Genomic DNA, 14,603 nt, shown 5'->3' on the forward strand with positions numbered 1-14,603 from the left:
CTTTGGTTGTTCTTTTTATTTTCCCCTTTGGTCATTCTTTTAAGCTGAAAGTATATTGCAAAGGTAAATAATGATCAGTTAAAACATGCTCATATGGGCTGGGTATGCCTAGAATTCATGAAGCCCTGGATACCACATAAACAGTATCACATAAACAGAAAAAGCCAGAAGTGGCTCTGTGGCTCAAGTGGTAGAGTGCTAGACTTGAGCAAAAGAAGCTCAGGGACAGTGCCTAGGCCCTGAGTTTATGCTCAGGTCTGGAAAAAAAATGCTTATAATCAAATCATCCATATACAGCTCCAGATGATAAAGAAATGTTACTCAGATCCATTTTGAGTCATTATGAAAGTGATTTAAGCACTTTGTGTGACAAGAATAAATTCACTGTTGCTGGGAGCTGGTGGCTCATGCCTATAATCCTAGCTACTCAAGAGGTTGAAAGCTAAGGATCAAGGTTCAAAGCCAGCGCAGACATGAAAGTCCATTAGACTTTTATTCAATAATCACCAGAAAACCAGAAGTGGTGCTGTGGCTCAAGGGGTAGGGCGGTAGCCTTGAGCTGAGGAACTCAGAGACAGTACCCAGGCCCAGAGTTTAAGCCCCATGAATGCCAAAAAACATAAAGGATAAAATTCATTATTATCAAATAATATCGTAAGGTTTGTGTCATTGAATTCAAAAGTCAAGCTCAAAATCTTGTCATAGATCATGTAAGTCACCAGTTCATCATTTCAGGGGCACATTATCAATATTTTTATCATTTACTTTTTATGTCTGGTGAATAGTCCAGTCTTGAAAGGCCCAGTTCTTAAATCTTGACCAATCTAAAATATAGCAAAAAAAAATTTCATTCAGGGGCCGGGAGTTTGGCCTAGTGGTTAAAATGCTTGCCCAGCATGCATGAAGACCCGGGTTTGATTCCTCGGTACCACATACATAGAAAAAAGCCGGAAATGGTGCTGAGGCTCAAGTGGTAGAGCTCTAGCCTTGAGAAAGTCCAAGGACAGTGCTCAGGCCCTGAGCTCAAGCCCAGGACTGGCAAAAAAAAAAAAAAAAATTTCATTCAAACCAATTCATTTTTCAAACTCTTATTTTCTTTTTAATTTTAGCTTCATTTTCAATAACCAATATAAAGTGCTAATCATGTGGCTCAGGCCTGCTGCTTAAAAGGCCGAGGCCTTGGAAGACCAATCTTTGAAGTCAGCCAGGACAGAAAGTTTTCAAGATCCCTTTCTCAATTAACCCTAAAAATGTCAGGCTGGAGATACGGCTCCGTGCATGAGCAAGAAAGCTGAGCAAACCTTGTTATCTGGTATATTGTATATACATTTATTTGTTTATTTGAAATAGGAAAGGGAAGAGGGGAAAACAAGATGAGGGGCGGGGGTGGGGAGAGGGAAATGGGGACAAAAACATGAAAAGGGGTATCAATGTCTGAGAAGTAACATACCTTCTTTCTGGCGAATATAACTGTAACCCCTCTATTAATTACAATAAAAAAGCAATATTTATATAAAAGAAGAAAGCCGAGCAAATATGAGGCCTTGAGTTCAGCATTAGTATCAACACACACACACACGCACACACACACACACACACACAATAAGGTCAAATCAGCTAGTTTTCTTTTTTAGAATCATCAAGTGAAATCTAATTACAAACAGATGTGTGAATTTGCAGCTTGTACTTACTAAAATGTTTAAAAGAGAACATCACTATATTTGCCATTTAAGTAATAGTAATTTATTTAATTTTTACTGTGTTCTCACTGTACTGAGTATTTTACATAAATTATCTCATTTAATGTTCATGGTAATTTCAAGAGTAAATATCATTACCCTCATCTTCCAGATGAGGGAATGAAGTCTTGGAGAAATTAAATGCCAGAGGCAAAGGTAAGCCAAATCATATCTCTTAGTCCCTGTGGAAATTGGATCAATGAGAGATGGAAATGAGTAGTTTTCCAATGCAGGAGAACAAAAAAATCTTGTAATTCATGTAACTGTAACCCTCTGTATATCATCTCTACAATAATAATAATAAAATATATATTTTTAAAAACACTTGTGTATGCTAGAAAAAAAAACCTTAAAATCAGGAACTAGACAGGGATGCCCACTCTCTCCACTTCTCTTCAATATAGTGCTGGAACTCTTAGCCAGAGCAGTAAGGCAAGAAAAGGACATCAAAGGGATCCACATAGGGAAAGAAGAAATTAAACTATCCCTATTCATAGATGACATGATCCTCTACTTGAGTGACCCAACAAGCTCCACTCCTGAACTTCTAGAATTAATAAACCACTTTAGCAAAGTGGCAGGATACAAAATTAACCTTCAGAAGTCAGTAGCCTTCTTGTACCCCAAAAATACACAAACAGAAGGCCAAATCAAGAAAATGATCCCATTCACAATACCCCTAAAAGAAAAAAATACTTAGGAATTAACTTAACCAAAGATGTAAAGGAATTATTTAATGAAAACTATAAAAGCCTAATGAAAGAAATTAAAGAGGACACGAGAAAATGGAAAGACATCCCATGCTCATGGCTAGGGAGAACCAACATAGTGAAAATGTCTATACTGCCAAAATTGATATACAAATTCAATGCAATCCCCATCAAAATCCCAAAGACATTCTTTACTGAAATAGAAGATAAAATTCAAAGGTTCATATGGAACAAGAAAAGACCTGGAATAGCCAAAACAATTATAGGCAAAAAGAACAGTGCAGGTGGTATTACAATACCAGACTTCAAGCTCTACTATAGAGCCATAATAACAAAAACTGCTTGGAATTGGCACAAACACAGACCAGAAGATCAGTGGAACAGAATAGCAGATCCAGAAATAGAACCACATACCTATAGTCAACTTGTATTTGACGAAGGAGCCAAAGATATACAGTGGAACAAACCAGTCTATTCAATTATTGGTGCTGGCAAAACTGGGCAGCCACATGCAGGAAACTAAAAATTGACCCTACCTTTCGCCATTCACAAGCATTAACTCAAAGACCTCAATGTCAGACCGGAAATCGTGAAACCACTACATGATAGAGTAGGAAAGACACTGGAACTCATAGGCACAGGCAAAAACTTCCTGAAGAGAGTTCCAGGGTCACAACAGATTGGAGATAGACTTGATAAATGGGACTACCTAAAAATAAAAAGTTTCTGCACAGATAAAAGCATAGCCACAAAAGTAGAGAGACAGCCAACCAACTGGGAAAAGATATGTACCAATGATACATCTGACAAATGCTTAATATCCAGTATCTACAGGGAACTCAAGAAACTAATCCCCCCAAACCCAACAAACCATTCACTAAATGGGCAAGGGAACTAAAAAGAGACTTGTCAAAAAAAGAGATTAAAATGGCAGGAAAGCATATGAGAAAATGTTCATTATCCATGGTCATAAAGGAAATGCAAATAAAAACAACCCTAAGATACCACCTTACCCCAACAAGAATGGCCAAGAGTATGAACTCAAAAAATGACCTTCCCTACGATCCCGCCATACCACTCCTGAGCATCTACCCTGAACATCATAACCCAAGATATGATAAGGACACCTGCTCAGCTATGTTCATCTCTGCACTATTCACAATAGCCAGGCGATGGAAACAATTCCGATGCCCTACTGCAGCTGAATGGATACAGAAAATGTGGTATATATACACAATGGAATTCTACATAGCCAACAGACAAGAGAAAATAATGGCATTCGCAGGAAAGTGGATGAATCTAGAATGAATCATGTTGGGTGAGACAAGTCAAGATCAAAGGAAAAAAAGGTGCATGGTATCCTTAATATGTGGCTATTAGATCCAAACAGTATGAGAGAGGACTCAATATTTGTATACCCAATGCTATGGACATGGTATTGGAAATATAAACATAACTACATAGACATAAAAACCTATGACTCTATAGACATAATGTTTTACTTCATAAATATGTATCTATGTTATACAAACCCTTAACCTAATTTTGATTATGTTCTAAAAACTAAGTGCCAGTGATTGTATATAGAGATTCCCTTCTTGAACACTCGTTTGTTAAACATGTCATTGGAAATATGATGTTAAAATCAATGTTAATAAATTCTTTAATAAAAAAAATCTAAAAAAAACCCAATTGTGTATGCTAGAAAAAAAATAGAAAAGCTGAAATTCTATTTTCCTGGTGATAATCTGGAATATCTATCATGTCACTGGTAAACCCATAATGAATAATGGTTGATTCACTCCAAACTGGAATTTAATAGGATCAAAGAGAGCAAAAGCAAAAAAAGATGTTATCTTGGTCTAATAAGAGGCAAACAGAAGTTCAACAAGGGTAAATATTTACGGAAAGTCAAGCCAGTAAGGAATGGAGCCCAAGGACACAGAGAGTCACACCAAAACTAAATCCAAGGGTGAAAGGTATATAATGATGTGAGACCTTGTCTAGAAAATAACCCATAGAAAAGGGGCTGGTGGGGTGGCTCAAATGATAGAGTGGCTATATAACCAACATAAGGTTCTGAGTTCATTCCCAGCCCTACCAACATAAATACATAAATGCATAAATAAAATAAAACAGAAGTTTTTATCTCACTGGTTTTTGTTTTGCTTTGTTTTGTTTTTGTTGGTTGTGGGGCTTGAACTCTGGGCCTGAGCTCTTCGGCTCAAGGCTACCGCCCTACCCCTTGAGCCACAACATCACTTCTGGTTTTCTTAATTGGAGATAAGAGTCTCATAGCCTTTAGTGCCTGAGCTGGATGTGAACCTCTATCCTCAGATCTCAGTCTCCTGAGTAGCTAGGATTACAGGCGTGAGCCACTGTGCCCAGCTTCACTGTTAGAAATTTCTGGGGTTTTTGTCTTATACTGTGTAGATGACATACAAACAGCAATATTTGTAAATAATTTACAAATACATTAAAGAGACATATAAACAATGAGATTATATTACACAAAAGGTTTTATTGATAGGGATCTACTTGGTTCTTTTTTAATTTTAGAGCTGGCTTCTGGTTAAGATCAATGTATTTGCCTTGCCAAGTGTGGATCTATTAAGGGATCCCAAACACTTTTTGCTGTGGTGTAGTTTGGTGACCATAGGAATTACTTGGATGGCTTATTAGCAGTGCAGGTTATAGGGACCCACTTCTTTCTGTACTAACTCAACAGTTCTGTAGCAGAAGCTAAGAGCTTACACTTTAAGCAGACAACCTGGTACATCAGCTGTAGAGGTAGGTGCTCAGGGGAAACACTACCTCGAGAGACTGGAGGGGACCTGGCATCTCAATCAGCCCTCCACAATTACTTCTTCCTTACGGCTAAGTCATTGAGAAAACTTAAGGCTTAAGAATTGTCCTGTGTGTGTTAGGAATGTAGCCTAGTGGTAGAGCACTTGCCTAATATGCATGAATTCCTGTGCTGGATTCCTTAGTATCATATAAACAGAAAAAGCCAGAAGTGGCACTGTGGTTCAAGTGGTAGAGTGCTAGCCTTGACCAAAAGAAGCTCAGGGACAGTGCCCAGGCCCTGAGTTCAAGCCCCAGAACACACACACACACACACACACACACACACACACACACACACAGTCTCCTGGGTAGTAAGGACCATATCTTGTGGTGAATATAACTGCCTTGATGAAAAGCTATAACAGTGATCATCATTGTGATGACAATAAACTTTCAGCTGTTGAACACCCACGTAAGACAACTGATTTCTCAACATCATTATAGCCCTACAAGGTTGTGACCATCAGCTTCATTGTTATTTTTACCTTTCCTTTGTTTTAGAGAACAAATGGATCTCACCCTGGTAAAGATGTGGTGCCCAAGACTTCATTAAAAGCTTTGAAGCTCCAAAGAAGCTCCCTTTACAACTACCCAGCAGCCCATCTCCCATTAATATGTATGAGAATTATGTTTATGATCTTAATCTTTCTTCTGTACTCAAATTCACAGGACTCACTATAAGCCGGTTGTCTTGTCTTTGTTCACAGTGACCCTGAAGAGAGACTGCTTATCTATATTGTATTAATCTATGCAAAACATATCTTAATTATAAGTGCTAAGTCTTTTAAACCTGAATATTCTAAACTATTTATATAGAGGTTCATTTTTCATGCTTCAACTGCTATGTGTAAAATGAAAGCTTTATGATAAATATTTGCTAAGTCCTTTCAAAGAGTAAGTAATTATAATTTACGTCCGCATTTGACAATAGCCATATCATTTATTTAAGAAGTGTCTCTTTGTTTCAATGTGAGAGCAACTGTTCACCTCTCACAACGTCCAACACAAACTCATCTGCATCCATATAGACGGAAGTAAATCACCCAGAGAAAATATACACCACTTCAGCTACCATGACTGTTAATGACATGAACACTCCCTCCCTCCCACAGCTTGCACTGAAGCACAGTAGATCCCAAATACTTAATTCAGGAAACCATGGTCATTACAGTTCTTTCTCTTTGAGATTGCTCAAGTGGAGGTGAGCTAGGTGCCTTATCATAGAAGCTCTAGAGCATCCCAGAGGCAGATTCAAAGCAATATGGAAGGAACTGAGGCCTTTTGCTAGTAAGACATCTTAAGGCAATGATTCACTGTCTTGGAAGTAGGCCCTAAAGCTTCAGTCACGGGTTCAGTTAATGGAGTCCTAGGTATTACCTTGACTTCATGAAAAAGCCTATTCCAAAAACACCCAGATAAACTGTGCCCAGTTTCCTGACCTTCAGAACTATCAAGATAATAAATGTCTGTTTTCTTAAACTCAAGCATACATACACATATTCACAATAACAGCTCCTCTGATATGGATCCCAAATCACCCTTCAGATAGTTGTCCTAGAGGCAAGTCTGGTCTGAATGTTTAAACAATATTTCATAATTGTTTTGTGACTCCTATTCCCAAATCAATAATCCCATATATGAGTCTGAAAAAAATAACACACTCCTTCCTTCCTTTCTGGGCTGCATCAGGAGAACAATGGCAGCTGAGGCTTCAGCTCTGGGCTTTCCAGCCCCAAGTTTCTCTTCAGTGCTGACATCCCCTAGCAGATCATTCTGATTCTGAACTCTTCACCAAACTTAAGTAGCTAATGTGCAATCTACTGTAATCAAGACAGCTACCATCATCTCCGGCCTCCAGGAGCTTCCTAGAGTCTTCAAGGAACCCAACTTGGTGTATGTGGTCTATGAGCCACTTTCAAACTATTGGACCATTGGTTCAATCCTACTGTATTGGGCTTCCTAGGAATGTACACAAACAGGTACCAAAGATGAACTGTGCATTTCATGTTGGCCCCTAAAGAAGGAAAAATAAATAAAAGAGGAATCCAATTATTGAAATAAGATGATTATGGGGTTTTGGAACTTAACAATCTCTGTGAGCGACTATAAATATGACCAGTAAGCCCTCTGGCTGGTGTGGCATGCCAAGGTAGTAGGATAAGAGCGTGCCATTGCTTGCTCCCTATGGGCCCTGGGGCTTAGGCTCAACACAGATTATTATCCAACTTCAAGAACTCTGTTGTGAGTCAGTGTGAATGCTTCGGAACTGAAGTATAAAGAAAGCTAAATATATGCCAGAGTATAATGATGGTTTGAAAGACTGCTGTTAACTTCCTCTTCTGTATTTTGCAAGTCATGGCTTTTGTTTTGTTTTGTTTTGATGTGTACTGTCCACACAGTGTGCCCCTGTTACAATCTAGAAGTCTTCCAACAGAGGATTCTCCTTTCTCCCTGTCACTGTGTTTCATTGCTGTGCTTGTCATTAATGTGTTTCAGCAGTATAAACATTCAGTGATTTATTATTATTTTATTTTATTAGCAAAGGCAGAAGATAAAATACCTTCTGTTGCCTTTAAACTTTCACAGTTGTTTTTCTTTGTTCCATAAAACTGTTTATTGTGTTGGAAATGTGCCTGGGAGAAACTGTGCCTTCTTCCTTGTCCCTCTTTAGGTAACACCCTGCCCCATCTCCCCCTCCAAACATACCCATTCACTGTCTAGGGGACATGACCTCAGTTTCTGCCATTTTATATAGTAAGATTTGGACTACATTGAGGTGAGGGATCCTTCCTGGAGTCATATCTTAAGAATATTTGAAAATAGACCTGTGTGAGCCCTATTCTAAGCTACATCAGAAGTCATGGTCTAACAACCATTAGTAATGTGTTATGTTTCCAACCATGTTATATTTTCCAAGATTCCCCTGGACTTGACACTCCGTACAGCTCCCCCAAAGTGAAACTGGATACTGGGTATTCATTATTGCCTACCAGTTAGTGTTCTCTTATGGTGAAGCAAAAGTGTGTGAAGAAGAATACTCCTGTCAGTAGCATGATCTCTGCTTGTGGCAGAGTGTTTGGCCTCATTGTGAACTGAAATCCTGACACACGTAAAAGGTTTTCTCCATTGTAGTTGAGGGTTGAGTAACTAACTAGTTTTACCCAGGAACTGGTGATATGTCAGCTAATATGCACAAGCTACTAACACCTCAAAAAAATTATTAGAGTCTTAAGGACTTGGTCCTTTCCAATAGAAATTCAATTTCTATCATTCCTACTCCTTCATGTGAAAATCAAATAAACCTATTTTTCCCAGTTAGAAATTTATCATTTTCAGCTTCTAATTAATTTTTTTTTGCCAGTCCTGGGCTTGGGCTCAGGGCTTGGAGCACTGTCCTTGGACTTTCTCAAGGCTAGAGCTCTACCACTTGAGCCTCAGCACCACTTCCAGCTTTTTGCTATGTATGTGGGGTACTGAGGAATTGAACCCGGGTCTTCGTGCATGCTAGGCAAGCACTCTACCACTAGGCCAAACTCCCGGCCCTTCTAATTAATTTTTAAACTTCGTTAATCTCAAAATAATGGACTCTCCACAAACATATATAACCTATGCCTAGTAAATCATTTGTAATATTGTTTTCATACAGAAGTACTTATAAAATTCTCACCTCTTATATTAAAACAATTAGGGGCTTAGTACCCATGACTCACACATGGAATCATAGCTACTCAGGAGGCAGAGATCTAAGGATCATGGTTCAAAGCCAACATACGCAGAAAAGTCCATGAGACTCTTACTTCCAGTTAACCTCCAAAAAAGGCAAAAGTGTAGCTGTAGCTCAAGAGGTAGATAACCAGTCTTGAGTAAAAACGTTCAGGGACAGGGCCCAGGCCCTGAGTACAGGCCCCAAGAATGGCACAAAAGAAATCAAATTTGTGGATTTACCTTTGCATTCTTATATTTGTTTGCAGGGAGTTAGTTCCTCATCTGTAAGTCCTGAGGAAACAACAGATCAGGAAAGGATAAAGAATCTGGGCTTTATACAGCAAAGATAGTATCCTCTTCCCTATTTTTTTTCCAATCATCTATTTTCTGTTTGCTTGTTTGTATAAGACCTTGTGTGTTCAGAATATATGAAACTCAAGAAATAAATACTAGCAATCTCAATTGCTTTGATTTTCTTTCCAAGAATTAGTTAATGTTTTATAGGCTAAAATAAAGTAAGTAGTCTGGCTCATTATCTTAATTTAAACAAACAGCTATGCTTAGATGAATTAATTCTTCAGTGAATAAATGAATAAATGGTACAAATGTGTATTTAGGAGGATATGAATTCCAGTCTTAATTTCCAATGCCACTTCTATCCTTTTTTTAGCTAGTTTTCTCTGGGCACAAGAGAAATAATAAAGAATGAAGGGAATTTTCAAGTCATCTCCAAGTGTAAAATTCTTAAAAGGCAAAATGGAAAGTTTTAGTGTTTTGAGTTTCCAAAATCTGACAAAAATCACATTCCTGTGTGTGTGTGTGTGTGTGTGTGTGTGTGTGTGTACTTGTGTGTGTGTGTTTGTGCTAGTCCTGGTAGTGCTCTACCATTTTAGCTAAAACTCCACTTCTGTGTTTTTCTGAGTAGTTTATTGGAGATCCACAGATCTCAGCCTCCTGAGTTGCTAGGACTATAGGTGTGAGACACCAGTGACCAACTAAAATCACATTCTTAAAAAATAAAATTTAAATCTTTGTTTAGTTTTTTCTGCATCTCTATACTTTTAGATGAGAAGAGACTCCCAATTGTTTCATATTAATTATACTTAAAATAGGGCTAAATATATAAAATAGATAACCCAATAGCAGCTAGAAATGCAATGAGATTTTGATATTGACAAACATGCAGATAATTAATAAAAAGATTTTGTCCTCCACATGAACAAATGCTCGACATCTCTGGCCATAAAAGAAACACAAATCAAAACAACTCTAAGATTCCATCTCACTCCAGTTAGAATGGCCAGGATAAAGAAATCTAATAACAACAGATGCTGGAAGGGATGTGGCCAGGAGGGATCACTACTACACTGTTGGTGAGAGTGCAAACTCCTTCAACCACTATGGAAAGCAGTATGGCAGTGCCTCAAAAGACTAAACATAGAACTCCCCTATGACCCAGCAATTCCACCACTTGGCATTTACCCACTCATCCAGAAACAAGGACATACTAAATCCACCAGCACAACAATGTTCATTGCAGCACTATTTACCATAGCAAAGATATGGAACCAACCCAGATGTCCCTCAGTTGATGAGTGGATCAACAAGATGTGGTATTTATACAATGGAATTCTATGCTGCTGTCAGAAAGAATGACATTGCCCCATTTGTAAGGAAATGGAAAGACTTAGAAAAAATCTATTAAGTGAAGTAAGCCAGACTCAAAGGAAATTAGGCTCAATGGTTCCCATCATTTGTCATAATCAGTAGAAACCTTGGGCTCTCCTAGCAGAGATTTACAATAGAACAAAACCTAGACACATAAGGCCATATAGTATGATGCTAAATGAAAGGACCTCCAGGATATAGAAACAAAAACCATATAATGAGTGATTGTTGTCCTTCACGTACTATGCTATCTCTCATCTCTTTTGCTGTCCCTTGGTTATCTCATATTGTTACAATATTTCACCTTGTTATCTGATATATTTTATATATGCTTAATTGGTTATTTGGAATTGGATAGGGAAGGGGGGAAATCAAGATGAGTGGGAGGAAGGAGGGGAGGGAAATGGGGACCAAGACATGAGAAAGGGTATCAATGTTTGTGAAGTAATGCACCTTCTATCTGGTGAATATAATGCAACCCTTCTATTAATTGCAATAAAAATATATGGGAAAAAAAAGGTTTTGTCCTAGGCACAGTGGCTCACATCTGTAATCCTAGCTACTCAGGAGGCTGAGATCTGAGGTCAATGTCTAACGCCAGCCTAATCATGAAAGTCCTGAGACTCTTATCTCCAATTAGCTACCAGAAAACAAGAAGTGGCGCTGTGGCTCAATGTGGTGGAGCACTAGCTTTGAGCTGAAGAGCTCAGAGATAGTGCCCAGGCCCAGAGTTCAAGTCCCACCACGGGCCCAAAATAAAAAAAAAACTCAATAATAGAGTCTAAAGTTTGGAATTGAAATTCCTCTGGCGCTGTTCTTTCTGCTAAGAAGTGTTTTTGCTATACAGGGTCTTTTATTATTCCATATGAAATTTGGATTGCCTCTTCTATTTCTTTAAAGAATGTCATTGGGATGTTGATGGGTATTACGTTGAATTTGTAGATAGCCCTTGGCAAGATTGTCATTTTCACAATGTTGATTCTTCCAATCCAGGAGCATGGGAGGTTTTTCCATTTCCTTAGTTCTGCTTTAATTTCCTTTTTCAGGGTTTTAAAGTTTTCATCAAAAAGGTCCTTTACATTCTTAGTTAAGCTAATTCCTAGGTACTTTATTTTCTTTGAGGCTATTGAGAAAGGAGTTGCTTTCCTGATTATTGCCTCGTTCCTCTCACTGTTGTCGTAGAGGAAGGCAGTTGATTTTTGAGGGTTAATTTTATAGCCTGCTACCCTTCCAAAGTTTTGAATCAGCTCAAGGAGCTTGGGAGTAGAGTCTATAGGATTCTTTAAATACAGAATCATGTTGTCTACAAAGAGGGATAGTTTTACTTCTTCTTTCCCTATTTGGATCCCCTTTATGCTTGTTTCTTGCCTTATTGCACTGGCTAGGAATTCTAATAGTATGTTAAAGAGGAGTGGAGAGAGTGGCATCCTTGTCTCATTCCTGATTTTAGAGGGAATGACTTTAGCTTTTTGCCATTAAGTATAATACTAGCTGTGGGGTTGTCATATACTGGCACAAGAACAGGCCTAAAGACCAATGGAATAGAACTGAGGACCCAGATATTAAACCACAGACCTATAGCCACCTAATCTTTGACAAGGGAGCCAAAAAAAATAGAATGGAAGAAAGACAGCCTCTTCAACAAGTGGTGCTGGCAGAACTGGTTAAGCACCTGCAGAAAACTAAAGTTGGATCCTTCTTTGTCACCCTGCACTAGAATTAACTCCAAATGGATCAAAGACCTTGAGGTAAAAGCTGACACACTGAAAACTTTACAGGAAGGAATAGGAGATACACTAGGCCTCCTTGGCAAAGGTCAAAACTTTCTTAATAAGAACCAAGAATCACAACAAATCAGAGAAAGGCTGGATAAGTGGGACTGCATTAAACTGCAGAGCTTTTGTATGGCAAAGGACATAGCTAGTAAATTAATTAGGAAGCCTACAGAGTGGGAGAAGATCTTCTCCAACCAAACAACGGACAAAGGCCTCATATCTAAAATATATCAACAGCTCAAAAAATTGAATCACTCCAAAACTAATCTCCAAAGTAACAACCATCCCATTAAAAGATGGGCCAAAGACTTAAAGAGAGTCTTCTCTGAAGAAGAAACAAAAATGGCCTATAGACACATGAAGAAATGCTCAACATCTCTGGTCTTAAAAGAAATGCAAATCAAAACAACTCTAAGATTCCACCTCACTCCACTTAGAATGGCCAGGATCAGGAAAACGAATAACATCAGATGCTGGAGGGGATGTGGCCAGGAGGGATCACTATTACACTGTTGGTGGGAGTGCAAACTCCTTCAACCACTATGGAAAGCAGTATGGCAGTGCCTCAAAAGGCTAAACATAGAACTCCCCTATGACCCAGCAATTCCACTACTTGGCATTTACCCAATCATCCAGAAACTAGGGCATACTAAATCCACTACCACAACAATGTTCATTGCGGCATTATTCACCATAGCAAAAATATGGAACCAACCTAGATGTCCCTCAGTTGATGAGTGGATCAACAAGTTGTGGTATTTGTACACAATGGAATTCTATGCTTCTGTCAGAAAAAAACGACATTGCCCCATTTGTTAGGAAATGGAAAGACTTAGAAAAAATCATATTAAGTGAAGTAAGCCAGACTCAAAGGAAATTAGGCTCAATGGTTCCCCTCATTTGTCATAATCAGTAGAAACCTTGGGTTCTACTAGCAGAGATCTGCAATAGAGCAAAACCTTGATACATAAGGCCATATAGTATGAAGCTAATTGAAAAGACCTCCAGGATATTGAAACAAAAGCCATACAATGAATGATTGTTATCCTTCATGTACTATGTTATCTCTCATCTCTTTTGCTGTCCCTTGGTTATCTCATATTGTTACAGTATCTCACTTTGTTATCTGATATATTGGATTTATTTGTATTTGGTTATTTGAAATTGGATAGGGAAGGGGGGAAAACCAAGATGGTGGGGGGGGGTGGAGGGGAGGGTAATGGGGACCAAGACATGTGAAAGGGTATCAATATATGTGAATTAATGCACCTTCTATCTGGCAAATATCATGTAACTCTTTTATTAATTACAATTAAAAAACTCAATAAAAGATTTTGTGATTTATTTTATTTACCAATAATATATATTAATATACCTCTACATAAAGAACAGAGATGGCGATTCAAAACAGTAATTTTAGCTACTTACCAGACAATGTAATAGAACCACAGTCTGAAGCTGGCCCAGACAAGAACAGGAGACACTACCTAAAAGCAAACAAGCCAAAAGACCTACACATGTAGTTCAAGTGGCAGATTGTTTGCCAACGGGCATGAGGTCCTGAGTTCAAAACCTATTATCACAAAAAGATATATTTTTAATATATATTCATAACACTGTATTGCATAATCTATAATAAAGTATAGGACAGATTTTATGAAAGTAATAAACACATTCATATAAATAAACCTCCATGGATTTCATACAATAAAAATAAAATCAAAAGCCAGATTTGTAAGTACATACCTCTTACCTCAGGAAGAGAAGGAGGAGGAGGAGAAGAAGGAGAAGGAGGAGAAGGAGGAGAGGGAGGAGAAGGAGGAGCAGGAGGAGGAGAAGGAGGAAGAGCAGGAGGAAAAGGAAAGAAGGAAAGGAAGGGAGGAAGGAAGGAAGGAAGGAAGGAAGGAAGGAAGGAAGGAAGGAAGGAAGGAAGGAAGGAAGGAAGGAAGGAAGGAAGGAAGGGTGAAGGAGAATGAAAGAAAGGAAGAGAAAGAGGGGCCAGGAGTTTGGCCTAGTGGTTGAGTGCTTGCCTAGCATGCACTAAGACCCGAGTTCAATTCCTCGATATCACATACATAGAAAAAAGCCAGAAGTGGTGCTGAGGCACAAGTGGTAGAGCTCTAGCCTTGAGAAAGTCCAAGGACAGTGCTCAGGCCCTG

General features: G+C 38.5%; 1 long non-coding RNA gene across 1 annotated transcript; it reads right to left on the reverse strand.

Annotated features, from left to right (window-relative positions):
* Nucleotides 1-744: 744 nt before the first annotated feature.
* On the reverse strand, nt 745-14,000 carry LOC150057640 (uncharacterized). Its single transcript, XR_016536771.1, has 3 exons — nt 13,873-14,000; nt 9,242-9,292; nt 745-824 (listed from the first exon to the last, which is right to left on the reverse strand). It is a non-coding gene; the product is annotated as an uncharacterized LOC150057640 (long non-coding RNA).
* Between the last annotated feature and the right edge of the window lie 603 nt (nt 14,001-14,603).

The sequence above is a fragment of the Megascapheus bottae genome, chromosome 10 (genome assembly GCF_031878675.1).
Source record: "Megascapheus bottae isolate mThoBot1 chromosome 10, mThoBot2.hap1, whole genome shotgun sequence".
NCBI lineage: Eukaryota > Metazoa > Chordata > Mammalia > Rodentia > Geomyidae > Megascapheus > Megascapheus bottae.